The 20,500-nt window shown below is 45.9% G+C and overlaps 2 long non-coding RNA genes across 5 annotated transcripts; one reads left to right on the top strand and one right to left on the bottom strand.

The window, feature by feature from the left end:
• Positions 1-670: 670 nt before the first annotated feature.
• Positions 671-7,791, bottom strand: LOC128120513 (uncharacterized). 2 transcript variants are annotated; one of them, XR_008221890.1, is made up of 3 exons: positions 7,634-7,791; positions 7,214-7,494; positions 671-3,475 (listed from the first exon to the last, which is right to left on the bottom strand). It is a non-coding gene; the product is annotated as an uncharacterized LOC128120513 (long non-coding RNA). The 2 variants fall into 2 exon arrangements; XR_008221889.1 differs by having other exon boundaries at positions 7,594-7,789.
• On the top strand, positions 7,375-14,968 carry LOC128120514 (uncharacterized). Of its 3 annotated transcripts, XR_008221892.1 has the most exons (4): positions 7,385-7,485; positions 7,811-7,864; positions 8,279-8,392; positions 14,038-14,968. It is a non-coding gene; the product is annotated as an uncharacterized LOC128120514 (long non-coding RNA). The 3 variants fall into 3 exon arrangements; XR_008221891.1 differs by lacking the exon at positions 7,811-7,864 and having other exon boundaries at positions 7,375-7,485; XR_008221893.1 differs by lacking the exons at positions 7,385-7,485; positions 7,811-7,864 and adding an exon at positions 7,916-8,159.
• The last annotated feature ends 5,532 nt before the right edge of the window (positions 14,969-20,500 follow it).

The following is a 20,500-nucleotide window of genomic DNA, read 5'->3' as shown; positions in this document are numbered from 1 at the left end:
GGAGAAAAGGGCTCGGGAACAAATCCATAATGACTCATCAGACTGCCTGCTCAGAGACTTGGAAAGAACAGATGACATCGAAGCCTGGGTGAAGACACGTGGGTGGCTGTTTCAGAATGAGCATGGAGCACGAACGTGTCTACAGCCCACGTACATGCCTGACAGACCCATCGGTGATGGAGGACATTTGTGATCGTCAGGTAGGGAGAAGCATACTTGGTGCCTTGCCAGTCAGCTGAGCAGGACTGGGACATGCTGCACATGTGGCCTCCTCTTTTAACACCTTCATTCATTATAGCGGCTCCTGAACAACCAATATCCAAAACAGAAGCCAACACCGAGCCCCCCAATATGGCATGGCCCTCCAAGGTATCTAGTCACTATCACAAGAGGAGCCATGCTTTGATGTCACAGGAAGGGCATGCGTTCTCCTCTCCTCTCTCAACACTTTTGGACATTTACCCCTCTTAGAAGCACGGAAAGCTTTCTTCATCCTCTGCTCCTCTCATCTGGAAATGTGTACGTGCATTTCAACCAAATATTTTTAAAAGGAACCATCAATGGCCTCTATTTTAATCAAATATTTCTATGAGAAAAAAAACTCAACAACTACATTGTCTCTCTCTATTTTCAAGGTTTCATCAAATGTCAGTACTGCAAAGTCAAAAGCTGTCTTTTGATACAGAACATAAATTTTTAATTAAAGTGAGAGTACCATCAAAAATTTCTGTGCAATTCAATACATTCCAAGGTGAAAACAGAGTAATCCAAAATTAAATTATAAAAACAGTTTGAGATATCATTGTCTAGTTTGTTCTGTGTTTTCTTTAAAGGGGCATTTAAGATCTATTTGTAAACTGTTTTCTCAGTAATTACAATTCACCAAAAGTTTCATGAGAATAAAGTTTTTCATGTGTCATCCTTCAAATAAAGGAATCAAAAATGCCAAGTAATTGTGAACAAAATCCAGAAAGTTCAATGTCACTGTAACACAAAGCCATCCCTCAAAGGCACAGATGTAACCAAACACTAGCTCATAGTTCGAAGCAGAGATGCAGTGCATCCATTTTTGATTAATGCGGAAAAAAAAATGTAATAGTCACAAAAGTTTTATAGCTCAATTACTATAATTGTGATCATGTATAAGCATTAACATTGTAACATCCACAGCTTCTATTTCAATTAGCAAAGCATTACAACTTAATTGGATGAAGCAATATAGTATGTGTGTCTGACAACCCATTCTGTTCATGCTCCGTATGTTTTCCATTAGTAAGAGTCATTGTAGGGCTGGAGAGATGGCTCAGCAGTTAGGAGCACTGGCTGCTCTTCCAGAGGACCGGGGTTCAGTTCCCAGCACCCACATGGTGGCTCACAACCACCTGTAACGCCAGTTCCAGGGGATCTGACGACCTCGTCTGGTCTCTGCCAGCAATGCACACACATGGTGCACTTACACACAGGCAGGCAAAGCACCACACATGTAAATTAAAAATAAAATCGTAAAGAAATAAAGTAAAATAACAAACATTTCTCTTGCCACAATACTTAGACCCACTAAAATTGCTATCGTCATTATCACAGTAAAAATAAATGATTTCACCTCTGATGTTAAATAATGGTCCCTTCACGACAGGGAACTTCAGGAAGCTTTCCTTTGGTGTCATGGAATGGATGGTGAGTCTGATGTTTTGGAATGAGCCAACTTCTTGAAGCTCTGATGACGGTGACATGAAAACGTCTTTGTTTTTCTCTTTGTTAGAGTCTTTTACTAATGGCATGAACATTATCAGCCCAGACCACCCTGGGAATGAGGCAGAAGTGTACCCATCGCTCCACTCTACAAATGACCAAGACATTTGGGATCGACAAGGAGAAAAGTTGAATCTGGAGGAAATTTGATCTGATGAAAAGTTGTTACCAGTCAAGTGATGGAGTGGAGGCTCGTCTTGTGACTAGAGGTAAAAACGTCATCTTCAGACAGGATCTTCTCAAAATGCTCATTTCTGAAGCCAATACTGATGCTTCTTCATGAATTCCCTGTCTCTTGTCTTTATTGATTCCTATTAGCACGATGGGTCCCATGATGGGCAATAAATATTGACAAACACTTAGGGACAAGGTTTTTGTTTTGTTTGTGTGTGTGTGTGTGTGTGTGGTGTGTGTGTGTGTGTGTGTGTGTGTGTGTGTGTGTGTGTGTGTGTGTGTGTGGTGTGTGTGTGTGGTGTGGTGTGTGGGTGTGTGTGGTGTGTGTGTGGTGTGGTGTGTGTGTGTGTGTGTAGGTGTGTGTGTGGTGTGGTGTGGGGGGTGTGTGTGGTGTGTGTGTGTGTGTGTGGTGTGTGTGTGTGTGTGTGTGGTGTGTGTATGTGTGGTGTGTGGGTATGCAAGTGTGTGTGTGTGTGTGTGTGTGTGTGTGTGTGTGTGTGTGTGTGTGTGTGTGCATGTCTATGTGGAGGCTAGATCCCACTGTCAGATGTCTTCATCAATCACGGTCTATCTTTATTGTGAAGACAGACCCTCCAGCAAACCTAGAGCTCTCACTGATTCAGCTGTGCTGCCTGGCCGGCAACCCCGGGCATGTTCCTCTCCCGCCTCCCTAGCACTGGGATTACAGACAGGTGTGTGCCACCGTGCTCTGCTTCATAAAGGAGGGCTGGGGCTCCTAAGTCAGGTCTCCATGCCTGGAGAGAAAGCATTTTACCAACTGAGCCGTGCCCCAGACCCCGGCATGCGGCCCCTGAAAGAAAACCTCTCATTTACTTCCAACATGATTGCATCTGTAGGTGGGTTCTGTCTGGTTGCTTCCCGGTTAAAGGACTCTGCCATGCATCGAACGGCACACACTGAGGCCGGAGAATGATGGAAGCTGGAAACAGCACAGAATCCTTCTATGCCTACGCTAATTACTAATAGCATTTTAAATGAAAAATCAAAAACAGAGGGCAAACCGGCCCAGCTATCCACACAACCATCTGAAGTAAGACTGAGCCCAGGGAACTCTATCACCCTAGCAATGAACAGCCTACCAAGGCCGGCTTGTCTGTCGCCATCTGAAGACACTGGTTGCCCTAAAGAGGGCAGACAGACTACACAGTGCCTCCTGAAATGTGACCACCCATCCCCGTGGTCTTCCTGGAGCTCTAGTGAGGATGTCTGGGCTGCTGTGTACTTTTGATCATATCACTCCAGGTTGCAGCCACAGTCGTGGGAAATAACCGTAACCGCCAGGGCTGCCCTAGGCTGTCTTACTGACCTACCGATCTCCTTTCCTCGGGTTTCTGGGGTCCGACTACCCTAAGTTTCACTTACCAAGCCCGAACGGCTTCCCCCACACATTCAGCTCTTCCCAGGCCACGTCTGGCTCTTCCCCATCGGCAGATGGCTCTTTCAAGAGTGATTGGTACTTGCTGACAGTCAAGCGTCACGATCAACACGTCAGCGCTCTTCTCTCCTCTCAGGGACACAGCTCCAGTCCCTGTAAACGGCACCTGTTTGTTTAGAATTCACTCTTTTCCCTGTTGGTCCCAGCCCACCCTTCCTGTCACGACAGTTTCCTGGGGCTTCTAAGTCTACACGGCATTATTGTGGTCATCATCCATGTAGTCATGTAAAATCGTCTAAGGCCAGAGGTGTTTCTAGTTGTTGGCTCTTGTTAGAGCTGGAAGCCCATGCGTCATCTCTTTCTTCAGCCTCGTGTGAGAAACTTTTTTTTGTGGTGAGAGCAACATAGCACACATGTCCACTGACCCCAAAAGGGAGCCCAAGACACAAGAGTAACGATTGCACTGAAGTCCAGCTTGGTGAACCAGTGAGTTTTTATAGGGATGCTAACAGGGGGATGGGGAGAGGCGGCTAATGGGGGGAGAGGCGGCTAACAGGGGGAGAGGCGGTTAATGAGGGGAGCGACTAATGGGGGGGTGGCTAACAGGGGGAGAGGCGGCTAGCAGGGGCAGGGGAGCAGAGCTGACTCAAAAGCAACTGCATCACCAAAAAGTCCACCCCAGCACAGGTGGTGACCCACAAAAGCATCCCTTGAGCACTCTGTGACTTGCAGACAGCTCCACAGGTCAGAGTCTCCTCCAGGCAGCAGCCTGCTCCTCCCAAACTGTAGACTGTTTCTACAAAGCTGGGGAGGGGCCTTGGAGAGCCTTGCAGGCTTCAGCTTTTCCAGACACAAGACCTTTGTTTACCTCTTGAGCCTAAGAGCCTCCCCTGCCCTGGGAGAGTCCCCCTATGCCCTGGGCCAGCTCCCCTGCCCTGGGAGAGTCCCCCTATGCCCTGGGCCAGCTCCCCTGCCCTGGAAGAGCCTTCCCTGCCCTGGGAGAGCTCCCCATTGCCCTGGGAGAGCCACCCCCCTTCCCTGGGAGAGCCCCCCTGCCCTGGGAGAGCCCCTACTGCCCTGGGAAAGCCCCTCTATGCCCTGGGAGAGCCCCCCTGCCCTGTCCATCAAATGTTTCAATTTGGAGGAAGCTGCCATCCACAACGTTTGTTTCTTCAGAGGGTCCCAGAAGCCACTGGTCCATAGCAAATGTTACACCAATGTCTTTGTGATAAACAAAGTTACTGTGCATGCCTTCAGTTCTCAAGCATCCAAAATCAGAAATAGTTTCTATTTCTCCCCAATAAATGCTAATTTCGAACTACTGGAATGTAGTTGGCCAGTCTCCAATCAACTGCAGCAGGAGTTCTCAACCTGTGGGTCTCAAAAATAGATATTTACATTGTGGTTCATATAGTAGCAAAATTACAGATACGAAGTAGCAACAAAAATAATTTTATGGTTGGGGGGTCACCAAACATGAAGAACTGAATTAAAGGGTCGCAGCATTGGGAAGGTTGAGACCCACTAAACAACATTCTCCCTAATCTATGGAGCGAGGTTTTAACCAATAGCCTACCTGGACCCCACCCTTAAAATTAATCATGTGATTGGATCAACTTCTCTGTGCCTTGGTAGGGGAACTTGGAACAAATAACATCCACCTCATAGAAAATCAAATGAGTCAGTCTGTCTGTGTCTCAAACAGGAAGTCTCCAGCAGACGCTAAATATTATTATTCATGCCACTAAGTTGTTGCTGATCTTAGACTCCAGTGTTTTAGTTTCCAATGATGTTGAATTTCTTTTTAACAACAAAGATATGTTAAGGTAACGGGGCAAAAGAGCCAGATCTAGAATATGGAGGCAACATTAGCAAAATTCCGGGACGAGGGCCAACAGAGCAGCAGCCGCACCAGCGTTTTATCCCTATTAAAAGGCCTGCTAATCTACAAAGGGAACCTGTGGACAGCTCAGAAAGCAGCCATAGGTCAGGGCTCAGAGCTAACGGTTACTTGGTGATGGGGACACCCTCCCACCCTACCCCCCTCACCTGGTCCCTGGACTCAATAGTTAGGAAGGTATGGTAAAGAACAAACAAATCAAAGAGCAGGGGGAGGAGGTTTTTTTAACTGGTCTAAAATGAGAATTTTAATCATCACTTTTCCGGCATGCTATTTCTCCAAGATAGAAAGGATTGTCTAAGTGTTGTGATGCCAAAAACCTAGTACCAAAGGTTTTGACATACACAGTGAGAAAAATGTGCAAGAAGCAGGCATGGCTTTCCAGACACAGAACTAGAAGTGTGAGGAATCAGATTATTAGAACAAGAGAGTGCCTTTGGGTTGTCTCGCTCATTTCCTACACTCACGTTTGAGGAAACTGAGTCCCAGATTTCCTTCAAGTCCCTCTTCTTGCTTTGAGCAGCCAGTGATGTTTCCATCAGGGCAGTGGTTGTCAGCTTTCCTAAGGCTGCGACCCTTTAATGCAGTTCTTCATGGTATGGTGACCGCACCATAACATTATTTTAGTTGTTACTTCATAGTTGAAATTTTGTTACTGTTATGAACTGTAAATGTGAATATGTGTGTTTTCCAATGGCCTTTGGTGACCCCTATGAAAGGGTTGTTGGATCCCAAAGGGGTCATGACCCAGAGGTTGAGAATCACTGCATTAGACCAAAGGTACATTCTTGCATAACGCTATTTAATCCTTAGTGGAGAGAAAGCCTCTGCAAGCTCCGGGAAAGAAAAGATTCAGTACTTCAGCCAAACGTGGTGGTGTACACCTTCAGTCCTCGCTCTGAGGAGGCAAAGGCAGGAGGATCTCTGGGAGCTCAGTGCCAACTTGGTCTACAGAGCCAGTTCCAGAACAACCAGGGCTACACAGAGAGACCCTGTCTTAAAAAAAAAATACATAACTACAAATTAACACATAGAACAGGATGGAGAAAACTCTTCCTTCCCAATATGGCTGATTCAAAAAGCAATGGTTTCGGGGTTGGGGATTTAGCCCAGTGGTAGAGCGCTTGCCTAGCAGGCAGAAAGCCCTGGGTTCAGTCCTCAGCTCTGAAGAAAAAAAAAAAAAAGCAATGGTTTCTAGAACATTCAGTTGTAAACAGATCAGTATGTCCCGGACATTCCTCACCAGGCATGTTTTTACTCCTCACCAGATTAACAACTAAGAACACTAAAAGATTTAATGTCAGCCGGGCTGTGGTGGCGCAAGTCTGATCCCAGCACTCGGGAGGCAGAGGCAGGCGGATCTCTGTGAGTTTGAGGCCAGCCTGGTCTACAAAGCCAGTTCCAGGGCAGCTAGGACTGTTACACAGAGAAATCCTGTCTCAAAAAATCAAAAATATAAAAGAAAAAAACATTTAATGTCTTTCTTTCTTTTTTTTTTCAGAGCTGAGGACCGAACCCAGGGCCTTGCACTTGCTAGGCAAGCGCTCTACCACTGAGCTAAATCCCCAACCCCATTTAATGTCTTTTTTAAAGCCATGGCCATTTAAAATAATCTATTTTTTTCATAGGGGGCTTAGATTATGATGGGTGAGTAGATGGGTGGGCATGTATTTAAAATTATTTAAATTCTCCTATAGCATTTGAATTAAGAGCATGACCCACAGAGCCAGATAATCTAAGCTTAAATTTATAATTCCATAATTGGCTTGCCATGTCTCCTGAGCACAGTATTTAATATCTATACATCCACAGCTCCACATCTATAAAATATAAGAAATTTAGCTTCACTTGCAATCCTTGACATCAAGTGAGTTACTGCACACACAGCCTGCAGAATGTTTTCTGTCCAATAACTATGTAATTAAATCTCACGTCATTCAAACAGCAGCCACTATGATCTGAGAAAATGCTGAAATAAACCTTCCACACACCTAGGCACAGAGCAGGATCGCTAAGGTCCAGACTGGCTTGTTTCACAAGATCTTGTTTCACAAGAGTCCTCGTGAGTATATCTGTTCTTCGCGCACAGGTGAGAAGTCACAGCTAGACATCTTCCTCCAGATGTCAGGCCCAGAAGCACGTGAGACAGTTTCCACAGCACAGCCAGTCTCTTCCACATCAGGCAGTCTTTCTGCACTCGTGGAGACGGCAAACACAGACAGCAACACAAGAGCCGAATAAGAGGGCCCGAGAGAAGCAGCAGGTCGGTGTGCTACGAGGGGACACATTAATGAGGCAATATGAGAAAAGGCAAGCGTCACTTTCGGGAGGGGAAGCCATTGATGTTTACATAAAGATAGGAGAAACTTACACAACCCAACCACTACACTCGGTGTCACAGTCAAGGGTACCTTGAGGTTCCATGGGCCTTTGCAGGCCCCTCTGAATTCTGGGAATCCTCCTGAACTCTCAGGTAATACACAGATCACCCCGCCGCCCTGCCTGGCTCTTCCTGCCATGGAGGCTGTGCGTCCCCTAAACTGTCGACTCATTCCTTCAACGATTTTTAATGCCAATTTATTCCGCAGTCTGTGCAGCAATTTATGGCTGAGTAGGAGGCAGAGAAAAGTGAAGCAGGCTGAGTAAGTTTTCCCAGAACTCCCTTTGATTAGCTGAGACTGGCTGGGCAAGGCTCAGGGAAGGCTTTATTTATTTTATTTATTTTGTTGCTGTTGCTGCTGCACGGCTTTTGAGACAGGTCTTGCCATGCATTCCAGGCCATCCCGAAACTTACAATCCTCCTGCTTCAACCTCCAGAGTGCTAGATGACAGATGTGTGCCAACATGCCCGCTCTGATGGTTTGAATGAGAATGTCCCTATGGGGTCATATTAGAATGCCTGGTCTCCAGTTAGTGGACCGTTTGGGGAATGCTTAGGTGTGGCCTTGATGGAGTAGGTGTGGCTTTGCTGGGTAAAATGGGTTACTGGGATGAGTTTTGAGGTTTTAAAAGCCCACAGTGGGCCTAATCTCTCTCTTTCTCTCTGCCTCTTACAGGACCTGTAGATCAGATGTAAGCTCTCAGCTACTGCTCCAGCTCCATGCCTGCCAGCCTGCTTCCATGCTTCCTGCCATGATGGTTATGGATTCACCCTTTGAAACTGTGAAACTGTAAGCAAGTCCCCAGCCAGGTGCTTTCTCTTATAAGTTGCCTTGGTCATGGTGTCTTTTCACAGCGATAGAACAGTGACTAAGACACCCATGTCCCCATGCAGGCTTTAAAATTCATGATGAAATGAATGATTTTCTTTCCATAGTCCATTGGAGAAATAAGAATCGTCTCCAAAGCTATTTTGTAGAATTAACCCACTGAGGATGGCACATCAAGGTCTCCACGAGCACCAGCTGCCATGAGCTCTGCCCTTCCCCTGCCATGATCACCAGCACTGAGACTTGTCAAAACATGATGTCATCATGAATAGACTAGAGCAGCTGAAGATCCAGGAGGGAGAATGGTGTTCCCAGAGGCTATAGACAAGGAGGGTGGTGTTCTTGGAGGCTATGGACGGGGCCACAAGATCTGGACCCATAGGTAGCACGCTGAGCCTTAGCTTGGAGAAGAGACATCTTTTCTCGTATGACACAAGAAGAAGGGGTGTAGCTGGGCAATGGTGGTGCACGCCTTTAATCCCAGCACTGGGGAGGCTGAGGCAGGTGGATCTCTGTGAATTCGAGGCCAGCATGTTCTACAGAGTGAGATCCAGGACAGGCACCAAAACTACACAGAGAAACCCTGTCTCGAAAAACAAAACAAAAAGAAGGGGTGTAATACTTCAGATAAACAAGTCTGAAGACAGTATAAGGAAGAAACCAAGGGGATTCTTCTACGATTGTTACTTAGCATACATGCGTAAGACTGTGGCCACAGAAAGATAATACTAAGATGCAGCCATTATAGCGCATTCAGCTAGATCAAGTTAAACATATAGTTCCATTGTTAGTTACATTGTTTATTGGTTACTTGGTATTCTTCTCACTAATTCTTTCTTCGTACTAATTGTTGTGGTATAAGATAGGAAGAGCCTTAATTCTTTTTTTTAATATTTTTATTATTATTTATTTATGTATACATGTGTATGTATCTGTATATGTGCATGTACCTGAGGTTAGGGCCATCCTCTGGAGCTGGAGTTACAAGCAGCTGTAAGCTGCCTGATGTGGGTGCTGAGAATCAAACTCAAATGCTCTGCAAGAGCAATACATGTTCTTAACCAAATTCCTCTGCAAGAGCAATACATGTTCTTAACCAAATTCCTCTGCAAGAGCAATCCATGTTCTTAACCTCTGGGCTATCTCTCCAGCTCCTCCCCCACTTTTTTTTAAAATGGTTTATCAAGATAGAGTTTCTCTGTGCAGCATCCTGGAACTCACTCTGTAGACCAGGCTGACCTTGAACTCAGAGATCCACTTGTCTCTGCCTCCTGAGTCCTGGGATTAAAAGTGTGTGTTATTATATCCAGCTAAGAGCTTTAACTGTTTTTTGTTTTTTGGGTTTTGTTTGTTTGTTTGTTTTGTTGTTGTTTTCATTTTTGTTTTTATTTTGTTTTGGTTTTTTTTTTTTTTTGTTTGTTTGTTTTTTGGTTTTTCGAGACAGGGTTTCCATGTGTAGTTTTGGTTCCTGTCCTGGATCTCACTCTGTAGCCCAGGCTGGCCTCGAACTCACAGAGATCCACCTGCCTCTGCCTCCCAAGTGCTGGGATTAAAGGCGTGCACCACCACCACCCGGCAACTCTTTTTTCAAATGATGGTGATGATGATGAGGATGAGGAGGAAGGTCCCAAAAGCCAGCTAAAAGAGCCAGAGCCAGCCCCTGCTCCCACTGGTAGGAGCATACACAACTGTAACATACATGCAGAAGGCCTAGGTCAGTCCCACGCAGACTCCCTGGTTGTCGGTTCAGGCTCTTGAGCCCCTGTGAGCCCAGGTTAGGTGATCCTGTGGGTTTCTTAGTGTCCTTGACCCTCTGGCTCCTACAATCCTTCTTCCCCCTTTTCTTCAGGATTCCAGGAGCTCCGTCTGTGACCGTCAGTTGCTGGATGAAGCCTCTCTGATGACCACTGGGCTAGGTACCAGTCCATGAGTACAGCAGACTATTGTTAGGCATCACCACCTTGACATTTAATTCTTAAACCCAGGTCAAAGGATGAACTACCAGCTACATGACCCTCCCCTTCACAGTGAGCAAGACAGGAGGGGAAAGCTGTTGGTTTTGTAAAAATGGGAGAGTGCCAGGTTTCAGACTTCCAAAATTACTTCTAATGAGCTCTCTACCAAATCAAGTGAGCTTCTCCGAGCCCCACAAATGAGCGGTGGTGGGTCAAGGTCTGGGTCTCAGGATTCTCCCTCTGCCGTGGAAAGAAGGGCAGGCTATCCAGAAGGAGGGCGGGCAGTGGGTGTTTCTGACTCACAGCTGCTCGGTGCCCTGCATCCTTCCTCACATCCCTCTCTGGGGCCTTCAAGCTGCCCTGCTCCTGAGCCACACCTGTAACGGGCCAATGGGCTCAAGAAAGTAGACAGCAGTGATGAGATACCCCAGGCCTGCATTACCATCCTGGGCCTTTGTAAAACAAGCTTAGAAAAAATAGTGCTGGAAAACTGGCCCTCTGCCTTTGTCCCTCTAGGAGTCGATTGCTTCTGTGGGGGAAAAGATGTATTAAAATGACAAGGAGCACACTTGACTTGGCCCCCGCGATGGCCAGTCAGGCATCCGTGCAGACAAGGCGTGGGAGGAGAATGATGCTCCCGTAGGAAGAACCTGACCCCAGGGCAGTAAAACCAGAGAGAATCTTGCTTGGAATTACCAAGGTCACTGACACCCACGAAGAACACTCAGCTGCCTCCTACTCTCTTCATAAACTAATCTAGCTCTTCTTAAGCTTTGATGAAAAAGTTGTCTTCCTCGTGATGGATGGTCAAGCCTCATCCTTTTTTTTTTTTTTTTTTTTTTTGGTTTTTCGAGACAGGGTTTCTCTGTGTAGCTTTGCGCCTTTCCTGGAACTCACTTGGTAGCCCAGGCTGGCCTCGAACTCACAGCGATCCGCCTGGCTCTGCCTCCCGAGTGCTGGGATTAAAGGCGTGCGCCACCACCGCCCGGCCAAGCCTCATCCTTTATACCTGCAGTGGGATGACACTTTTCCCCAGTGAAAAGACCCTCCGTAGCTTGGACAACACCTTGTCCCGTGTCCTCCTCTCCCTGGGCTCTGAAAGCTCCACAGCTAGTAGCTACAAGTAGAGGGCTATTCTCCCAGCCGGTGCAGGGCCCTTGTGGTGGTCTGAATAGCAATGGACCCCATGGGCTCTTATATTTGAACACTTGGTCATTAGGGAGTGATGCTGCCTGACAGGGTTAGGAGGTGTGGGCTTGTTGGAGTAGGTGTGTCTGTGTGTGTGTGTGTGAATGTATGTGTGCAAGAGTGGATTGTGTGAATGTGTATGAGTGTGTCAGTGTGTATGTGTATATGTGTATGAGTATATGTGTGTATATTTGTGAGTATATGTGTATGAGTGTATGTGTGTGCATGTATGTGAGTGTGAGTGTATGTGTGTGTTGTGTGTGAGTGGATGTGTGAATGTGTGTATATGCATATGTGTATGTGTGTGTTGTGTATGAGTGTATGTGTGAATGTGTGTATATGCATGTATGTATGTGTGAATGTGTGTATATATGTGTGAGTATGTGTGTTTTATGTGTGTGTGTAAATGTGTGTGTATATGTGTGAGTGTGTGTGTGTGTGTGTGTGTGTGTGTGTGTGTGTGTGTGTGTAGGCACATCACTATGTCTTCTTCAGTCACTCTTTACTGTGTTTATGAGACAGTCTCTCATGGAGCCTGAGTTCACTGACTCAGCCAATAGTTGGCCAGTGAGTCTTCTCCTCAGGGTTAGGACTACAGGGGCTGCTTGGCAATGCCCGGTGTCTTTACATGGAGCTGTGATCCAAACTCAGTTCCTCATGCTTACACGGCAAGCACCTGACCACCTGACCCATCTCACAACACCCCAAAACGTGTTAAATAAAAAGAGAAAACAGCAGCCTGCCAGTGGGGAGACGCCATTGAACAACCGACCAGATCAGACATATTAAGACATGTCAACAGCATCTGCCTCTTGAGCTGATGGACAGAAAAGGTCACGGTAGTTTGGTGGTATCTTGTCAGAAACTCATAGTTTTGATCTAACCACAAGGCAATATCTAAAAGCCTAAACTGGGGGATATTTCTCAAAATAATTGACTAGGCACTTTAAAACCGCCAAGCCTGGGACACAGAGGAAGGCTGAGATATTAGCTGATACTGTCAAACACAGGGAACATGACCACTGAGAGAAAACTGGGGCTTGGGGTTGAACTCTGGCCTAGAAAAAAGGACCTTAACTGGAGAAGGAAATTGTACTATAAATATTATATCAATATCAGATTTCCCACTTTCCATAACTATTCTATAGATATATTAAGTAATTAATATTAGGGGATTGCCATAAAGAATTTGTGTAAAATAGCTGTTAATTTTTTTTTTTTTTTTTTTTTGGTTTTTCGAGACAGGGTTTCTCTGTGTAGCTTTGCGCCTGTCCTGGAACTCACTTGGTAGCCCAGGCTGGCCTTGAACTCACAGAGATCCGTCTGGCTCTGCCTCCCGAGTGCTGGGATTAAAGGCGTGCGCCACCACCGCCCGGCTAATTTTTTAAATCTTTTCTGAAAGTCTAAAATTGCTTTGAAATGAAAGTAAGAAAAATGTTGAAGTTGGGCAGTGGTGGCGCACGCCTTTAATCCCAGCACTCAGGAGGCAGAGGCAGGTGGATCTTTGTGAGTTCGAGCCCAGCCTGGTCTACAGAGACAGCCAGGGCTACACAGAGAAACCCTGTCAAAATAAAAAAAGAGGGAGGAGGAGGAAGTGTTGAATATAATTTGGGTTTCTTAGTTGAGGTGATTGCTAACTATTATGAGACATTCAACCATTACAGCAGAGTCAAAGGGTATAGTGGCCTAAAGAATAAACTTTCCTCCCATGCATGATGCCCTGGGCCAGATTGTCAGGGCAACTGTCTTCCAAACACACACACACACACACACACACACACACACACACACACACAAATAAGTAATAAATAAATAAATGTAATTAATTTTTTTACATTTATTCCTGCAAACTGCTCTAATTATGTGCCCAATCTGGGAGATACTTTCATGAAAATTTTTGGAATTGGTGACTGCTGGGCCCTGTGTGGTATAAAGTCATTAATCAAAGCTCAGATGTGACACAGGCCTGTGGTCTGGAGTTAGGGGAGAGAGAGAGAGAGACAGACAGACAGACAGACACACACACACACACACACACACAGTTGTATTCTGAGCCAGGGCACAGATGTGCCTTGTCACCTCTCACTGAGGACACGTTCTCGGGAACATCTGGGCTAAAAGGAGGAGTTTGGTTCTGTTACAGGTCTCTTTCCTCAGCTCATGTCCTCTTGCCAAGTGAGGATTAAAATCCGAGGTCTTAGCTACGCTTTTCCCTGACCCAGGAAATGAACATGATGACCTTAGCATTGTGGTTTTTCCTTTTTCTCTGATTCTAGAAGCAGGGGACTTCCCCTCCTCCTTGCAAAGCCAGTTTACTATTGAAGAGGAATCTGCTGTGTTATGTCAACAGTTTCTGCTCATTTTTAGAACTTGGGGTTCTGTAGTTTCACATTGTTTTTATAACACACATTTTTATTGGAACAGGAATATTCACAACACACTCCTGCACGCTTCTGTTCCCAGGTATAACAACCCGGCCTCTACTCCCCTTGTTCTGAAGCACTCCATTATAAGAACTCCAGTCATCGGTCTGGAGAGATGACGTCTCAGTGAAGAGCCCTGGCTGCCACATGATGGCTCCTGACCACCTGTAACACCGATTCCACAGGACCCAACGCCCTCTTCTTGGTCTCCACGGGCAGTGCATGCACATGGTACACATACATACATGCAGAAAAACACTCATACATATAAGATAGAAAATACAAATCTTTTTTTTTTTTTTGGTTTTTCGAGACAGGGTTTCTCTGTGTAGCTTTGCGCCTTTCCTGGATCTCTCGCGCTGTAGACCAGGCTGGCCTCGAACTCACAGAGATCCGCCTGCCTCTGCCTCCCGAGTGCTGGGATTAAAGGCATGCGCCACCACCACCTGGCTGAAAATACAAATCTTAAAAAACAAACCCACTGAGCCAGGTGGTGGTGGCGGTGGCGCATGCCTTTAATCCCAGCACTCGGGAGGCAGAGCCAGGCGGATCTCTGTGAGTTTGAGGCCAGCCTGGGCTACAGAGTGAGTTCCAGGAAAGGCTCCAAAGCTACACAGAGAAACCTTGTCTCAAAAAAACAAACAAGAAAGAAAGAATGAAAGAAAGAAAGAAAGAAAGAAAGAAAGAAAGAAACCCCACTAAACTGACCCAACTGCCTGAAATGCACCTGCTCATCTCTTGACATGTCAATATAATATAACCTGCAGATCACATTTCATCTGCCCCAAGAAGCCCTTTCTTTGAGCCTGGTTAACCCCACAAATCCTAGTGCTTACACATATGGTACTTATTATTACAGTAAGTGTCCCTATGAGATTCCTGAGGTCTGGAACCATTATTTACTTTCTGGGCCTCCTTAACATATAGCACATATCAAGTGATTCAGATATTAAATCGCTACATGAACATTCTATTACTGTTGTCTTTTTTTAAAGACAGGATCTCACTATGCAGCCCTGGCTGACCTAGAACTATGTAGAGTAGGCTAGCCATGAACTCACAGAGATCTGCCTGCCTCTGCCTCCCCAGTGTTGGGATTAAAGGAGTCAGACCCAAGGACAGGAAGGCACGCTCCCCAGATGAGGTTCGGGTGACATCACGGAAACTTAACTGGGGTAGGGGAGGGGGGCAGGTGTGAACAGTGCTTTCTGGTAGAAGGAAGAGAGGAGGGGTGAGTTTTCATCCAAGTCACGAAGAGCCCAAGAAAACCAAGGAAGGGCCGAAGGACCTGTTATGGGTCTTGGCTTCTGAGGTTTTAGCCCATCATATGCCAAAGCATGTGGTAGCTCACACCAGAACAAAACAGCCAGGAAGCAGAGAGAGAGGATAATCCTATGATGCCAAGCTGGTGGGTCTCTTTCTTCCCCCTTCTACAGTATCTGGTCCCCCTGCCTGTGAGATGCCACCGCCCACACCCTCTCTGAGTTAAATTCCCTCACAGACACGCCCAGAGGTGTGCTTTTCCGATTTCTTGGGCAGCTTCTCAGTCTAATCAAGTTGTCAATCAAAAGTTACTGTCGTGGAGGGAGAGGCGTGGGGGCGGGGCAGACCTGGGAGGACCTCAGAGGCAGGCCAGTCGGTGGAGGAGAAGAAAACAGCTAGTCGCTGAAGGATCTTGATAGACTCCTCCAGAGACAGTGGTACTGGATGATTAGTTTGGCATCTTGACTGGGGGAAAAAGCCTGTGGAAGTCGAGGTGGGCAGGAGGTGTGGGTCTGGCCTGGGAAAGGGGAGGAAGTCTCACGTCTGGTGGAGATCTCTGTGGCAGACAGGCCTTGGAGAAGAAGCAGGTACACCACTGAGTGTGAGCAGGACTGGAGAGTGAGGGACCGAGAGGGAAGAGCTCCCGGGTTCCCCAGCTCCCCGGCTCCCCGGCTCCCCGGCTCCCCGGCTCCCCGGCTCCCCGGCTCCCGGCTCCCAGGTCCAGGCTGAGTGCCAGGCTGGCCGGGAGGCAGGCACCAGCAGAGATTCATGTTAATCAAAACTAAACTCCACACTTGCACCCCCTCCTTCCCATCATCACGTGACCTCCCTCTTGCACTAAAATTAGTGTGTTTAACATGAGCTTAGGAACCTGGGTCTTGACACTGACATCCAAAGAAAGATACAAAAAGTATCTTCCTAGCAAAGAAATGGAGTCATTCCGGGAGACCTAGAATAGAGGGAGCGTCTACAGGCCCAGTTTTTTAATTATCATACAAAAATATTAGGTTTTGCCGGGCGGTGGTGGCGCACGCCTTTAATCCCAGCACTCGGGAGGCAGAGGCCAGCCTGGGCTACCAAGTGAGTTCCAGGAAAGGCGCAAAGCTACACAGAGAAACCCTGTCTCGAAAAACCAAAAAAAAAAAAAATTAGGTTTCAGTTTGTCATTTTCAAACAAAATCTGCTTGGGTTGATCTTCCTTCCCCACTTTCTCTCTCCCCTCTTCCCCTGCTTCCTCCCCTCCCCCCTGCTCTCTCCCCTCCCCCCTGCTTCCTCCCCTCCCCGCTCTCTCCCCTGTGGGAGCCCGTTCTCGGGTTCCTCGTGGCTTTACCCAGCAGGTCTGCATAGAGGATGATTAGACCACGGGCCTGAGTGCAGGTGTCTGGGATGGTCTGCACTTGGCTGTGCTGGGGGAGGAGGTCTTTTGCTCCACCCCCTGGCGTCTCTATAAAAACCCTGGGGCAGAGACAGTCAGGGCCTGTTGGAATAGGTTCCAGGCCCTCTCGAGGCTATCCTTTATTCTCTATCTGTTTATCTCCATGATATTCTCCGCAATAAATCCTTCTATCTAATATTTCCTGCTGCTCGCACTCAAGAAAACTCTGGGGAACTGTGGGGGTGTTTGGGTAAACGCCCCACAGAATGGCGCCATGAACAGGGACTAAAGAAAAAAGAAAAAAAAAGAGACTAAAGAAAAAAAGGGGGACTAAAAAAAGGGGGACTAAAGACAAATGAACAGGGACTAAAGACAAAGTAATAGGGACTAAAGATAAAGGAAAATAATAGTTTTTTTTTTTTTTTTTTTTTTTTTTTTGGTTTTTCGAGACAGGGTTTCTCTGTGTAGCTTTGCGCCTTTCCTGGATCTCGCGCTGTAGACCAGGCTGGCCTCGAACTCACAGAGATCCGCCTGGCTCTGCCTCCCGAGTGCTGGGATTAAAGGCGTGCGCCACCACCGCCCGGCTGAAAATAATAGTTTTATTACAGAGTTTTTGGCGAAAGTGCTGAGTTCAGCCCTGCCAGTGGATAAGGCATGCCGGTGTTATGGGAAATATATATATTTTTATATATATTGAGAGGCAGGGGTTTTATCCTCGAGAGAAAAGGAAAGCGGACTGGAAGGATGTCTGATGCTGCAGCGAAATTCTCTTCTGTCAAAATTTTCTATCTTCTATCCCTTTCTCAATTTCTATCTGAAAAATAAGTATAAGGCATAGGGTAGTAATATAGTATAGGAAAAACTTAGAAGTGTAAGATTGTGTAGGAAAAAATAAGTAAGGCAACTAGACAGAAAAACTCTCCAATTTTCTAACTTTGGGGGCTATGAATGCAAACTGGGAAAAAAAAATCTTTTTTTGGGCTTTTTGGGTAGTAAAAAAGCTCTTTGAGCTTATGGGGAAGAAAAAGTTTCCAATGGAAGCTTTTGACAGCTGAAATGTCCAAGCGGCAGGAGAAAGTGATTTCTCCCTGAGGCAAAAATGGGGGTGTAAAAAGCCAAAGTTTAAAGTTGGGGAAAGTTGGTCTTTCTCCTGGGGGAAAAAAAACTTTCTCAAACTATAAAGCTTTTCTTGGAAAATTTGGGGGGAAAAACTCTCTAAAAAGCCTTCATCTTTCTCAAAAGCTCTCAAACTTAAAAACTAAAGCCTTTCAGAATTCACTCTCAGAAGGACAAAAATTAGAATCACCTGAAGATATTAGTATGGGGACCACCTGTGATTAGCTTTAAGGGAAAACAACAAACCTCTTAAGACAGCAAAACCTCTCTAAGTTCTCTTTCAAGCTTTAAAAATCCTCCCTGCAATGCAGGAGGCAGGGACAAGTTCCTAAAAACCTCTTCTAAGCTCTGTCTCTTCAAGCCAGTAAAAGACAGTGGGTCAGTACCCTGAGGGAAATGCTTGGGAGAGTGTGGGTAAAGAGCTATGGAGAGCCGAAACTTTACCTGAGAAAAGCAAAAAAGCCAAGCTTTTCAGTTACAGCCCAGCTGAGGCATCAAGGGTTTTGTTTCTGAGTGAGCGTCTTTGAAAAGGTGCTCCTAATCTTCCTAACGCAAAGATCCCCTGAAGCATTGTATCCTTGCTTCTTTCCAAAAACCCAGAGGCGACTGGCCAGCGTCTCTGAGTTGGAGTGCATTTCGGGGATACTAGGGTTCCTGCAGTTGTAAACTTCCCGGAGCACAGAGCTGAGGCAGGAAGGTGCAGGACCCAGGGGAAGATTGCTAATGAACAAACAAAACTAAAGCCAGTGGGAACGGCACAGTTGTCTGCTTTCCTACAAGTCCCGGGTTGATAGATCCACAACTGCAAAAAGACATCTGAGAAAAACTTTCCTATCAGAGTAAGGACCTTTCTGGGAAAACAGTAAAGCTGAACTGTGTCTGAAGCAGTTGTGCTGCTGAGTCAGAATGCTGTCTGGGGAAAGAGCCCAGCCAGGGCAGAACAGAACTATCCAGGAGTAAAGCTTTCTTTTCTGTCAGAGAAAGCACCTCTTTGAGAAAAGCTTTGTTTCAACTGACTCCCTGAGATGAGGGAGTGTGGCCCTAAGGGGTGATTGCCTCTGGCATAAGCTCTGCCCTTGAGCACCCGGACAAATGCAACCCACTGGGGGACTGGGTCAGGTGAAGGCCTAATAAGTCAAAAAAATCTGTCTTAATGTGAGTTTAGAGATGGCAAAAACCTCCCTTGTTAGATTTTCAGTCTGTACGTAAACCACACAGACCCCGAAAACAAACGGACAAAAAAACCCTACCTTCAGCAGCAGGGAAAGCCACCACTGTATTGTTGGAAACTGTTTCTGGGGTAGAGGGGATAAACTGAGACCAAATTGGATACTGTCAGGGAGAAAGACTCTGAAGAAACAGAGGGGACAGAATCCTCCCCAGAAAATATATGACCTGTGAAAGCTGCTAGAATTTGAGGCAGATTCGGGGGGAGAAAAAAATCCCCTACCTCCAAAGGCAGCTAGCAGAGGTACAGAGCTGCAGACAGATACCTGAAGCTCTGCATCTGGGGAAGGAAGGAACAAGCAAAATGAGATAGATCAGTGGGAGAAAATCTCTGAAGGAGCTATGGAAAAGCTGTTGTACGTGATCTTGTTTTTCACTGACTGGCTAAGACAAACACAAGCCCCGAGGAAAGTTGCTATCAGAAATGCCAGCCTCAATGCCGGCTAATGAGGCAGGTGCAGTTCTGATTTGGGGGCCAGTGGCAAAAGGAGAGACACCTGTTAAAGCCAGCTAAGGAGAGACCAGAACCCTCCCAATGTCCCATAATTGAAAATGTAAAATGCTTGTTCAAATCTCTCGTTGTAAAAGCAAAAAACTTTGTTCAAACCTCCGGGGCAAGAATTTGTAAGCAAGTCTGGTAAAAGAACCAGTTGACTCTCAGACCCAAAAAGAACTATGGGAAATGACTGATATAAGGGAAATGATATAAAGGACTGATTTAAGGGACTGAAATGGGACAGATATAAGGGAAATGCATTCTGGGAAAGGTAGTTTTTCCGCTAAAGATGGCGACATTGCCCTGAAACACGTTTGTCAGCTCGAAAATACGTTCATGGTAAACTTAAAATACAGCTTTTAAAAGAATAAGGAGGAAAATCATCTAAGAGTTTAAGTGTCAGTTCCATTGGAAAAATTGAAAGGATATGGAACTAGGTGCTTCGCGGTTTGGGGCTCCATTGGTAAAATGCCTTATTTACCCTAATAGCTTTGCAAAGTTTTTACGGTAGCTAGATGACAGAAAGCTACCTATAAGAGCAAACAAGCCACTTTAAAATCCTTAAAACAAGAGAAAGCAGTCTATACACTGAACGTTGTCTTAGATATGAAGAAACTTATGTGAAATTAAAAATTATTTACGTCTTGAACAAACAGCCTGCAACGAGTGATTCCTTTGCAAATCTAATTAAGGGGATAAGAAACAGGCATTCAAAAAGAAATGACTGCTTTATAGATGGGAAACAAACTTTAGATAATCTAGCTGTTTTACAAAAGAGTTGCTTCACCTGAAAGTTCCTTATAAAAAAAATCAATGCTAAGTATTACAGCTGCTAATAACATCAGGAGTAAAAGCTAATGAAGTGAAAATACTAAATACAGTTCGGAGCTGTGCTACTTGTGACTTTACTAGCTCCTTTAGAAAAATACTTTATATCACCTAATAGCTGTGCAGTGTTTGGCGAAGAGCTTTACAGCAGCTAAATATGGTAATTTCACCCTCAGTGTGTAGTGAAGTTTTTCCATA

Source organism: Peromyscus californicus, unplaced genomic scaffold, assembly GCF_007827085.1.
Source record: "Peromyscus californicus insignis strain IS unplaced genomic scaffold, ASM782708v3 Scaffold_2__1_contigs__length_46816999, whole genome shotgun sequence".
Classification (NCBI taxonomy): Eukaryota; Metazoa; Chordata; class Mammalia; order Rodentia; family Cricetidae; genus Peromyscus; species Peromyscus californicus.
The sequence above is the reverse complement of the archived record's forward strand: the minus strand, read 5'-3'. Positions and strand labels throughout refer to the sequence as shown.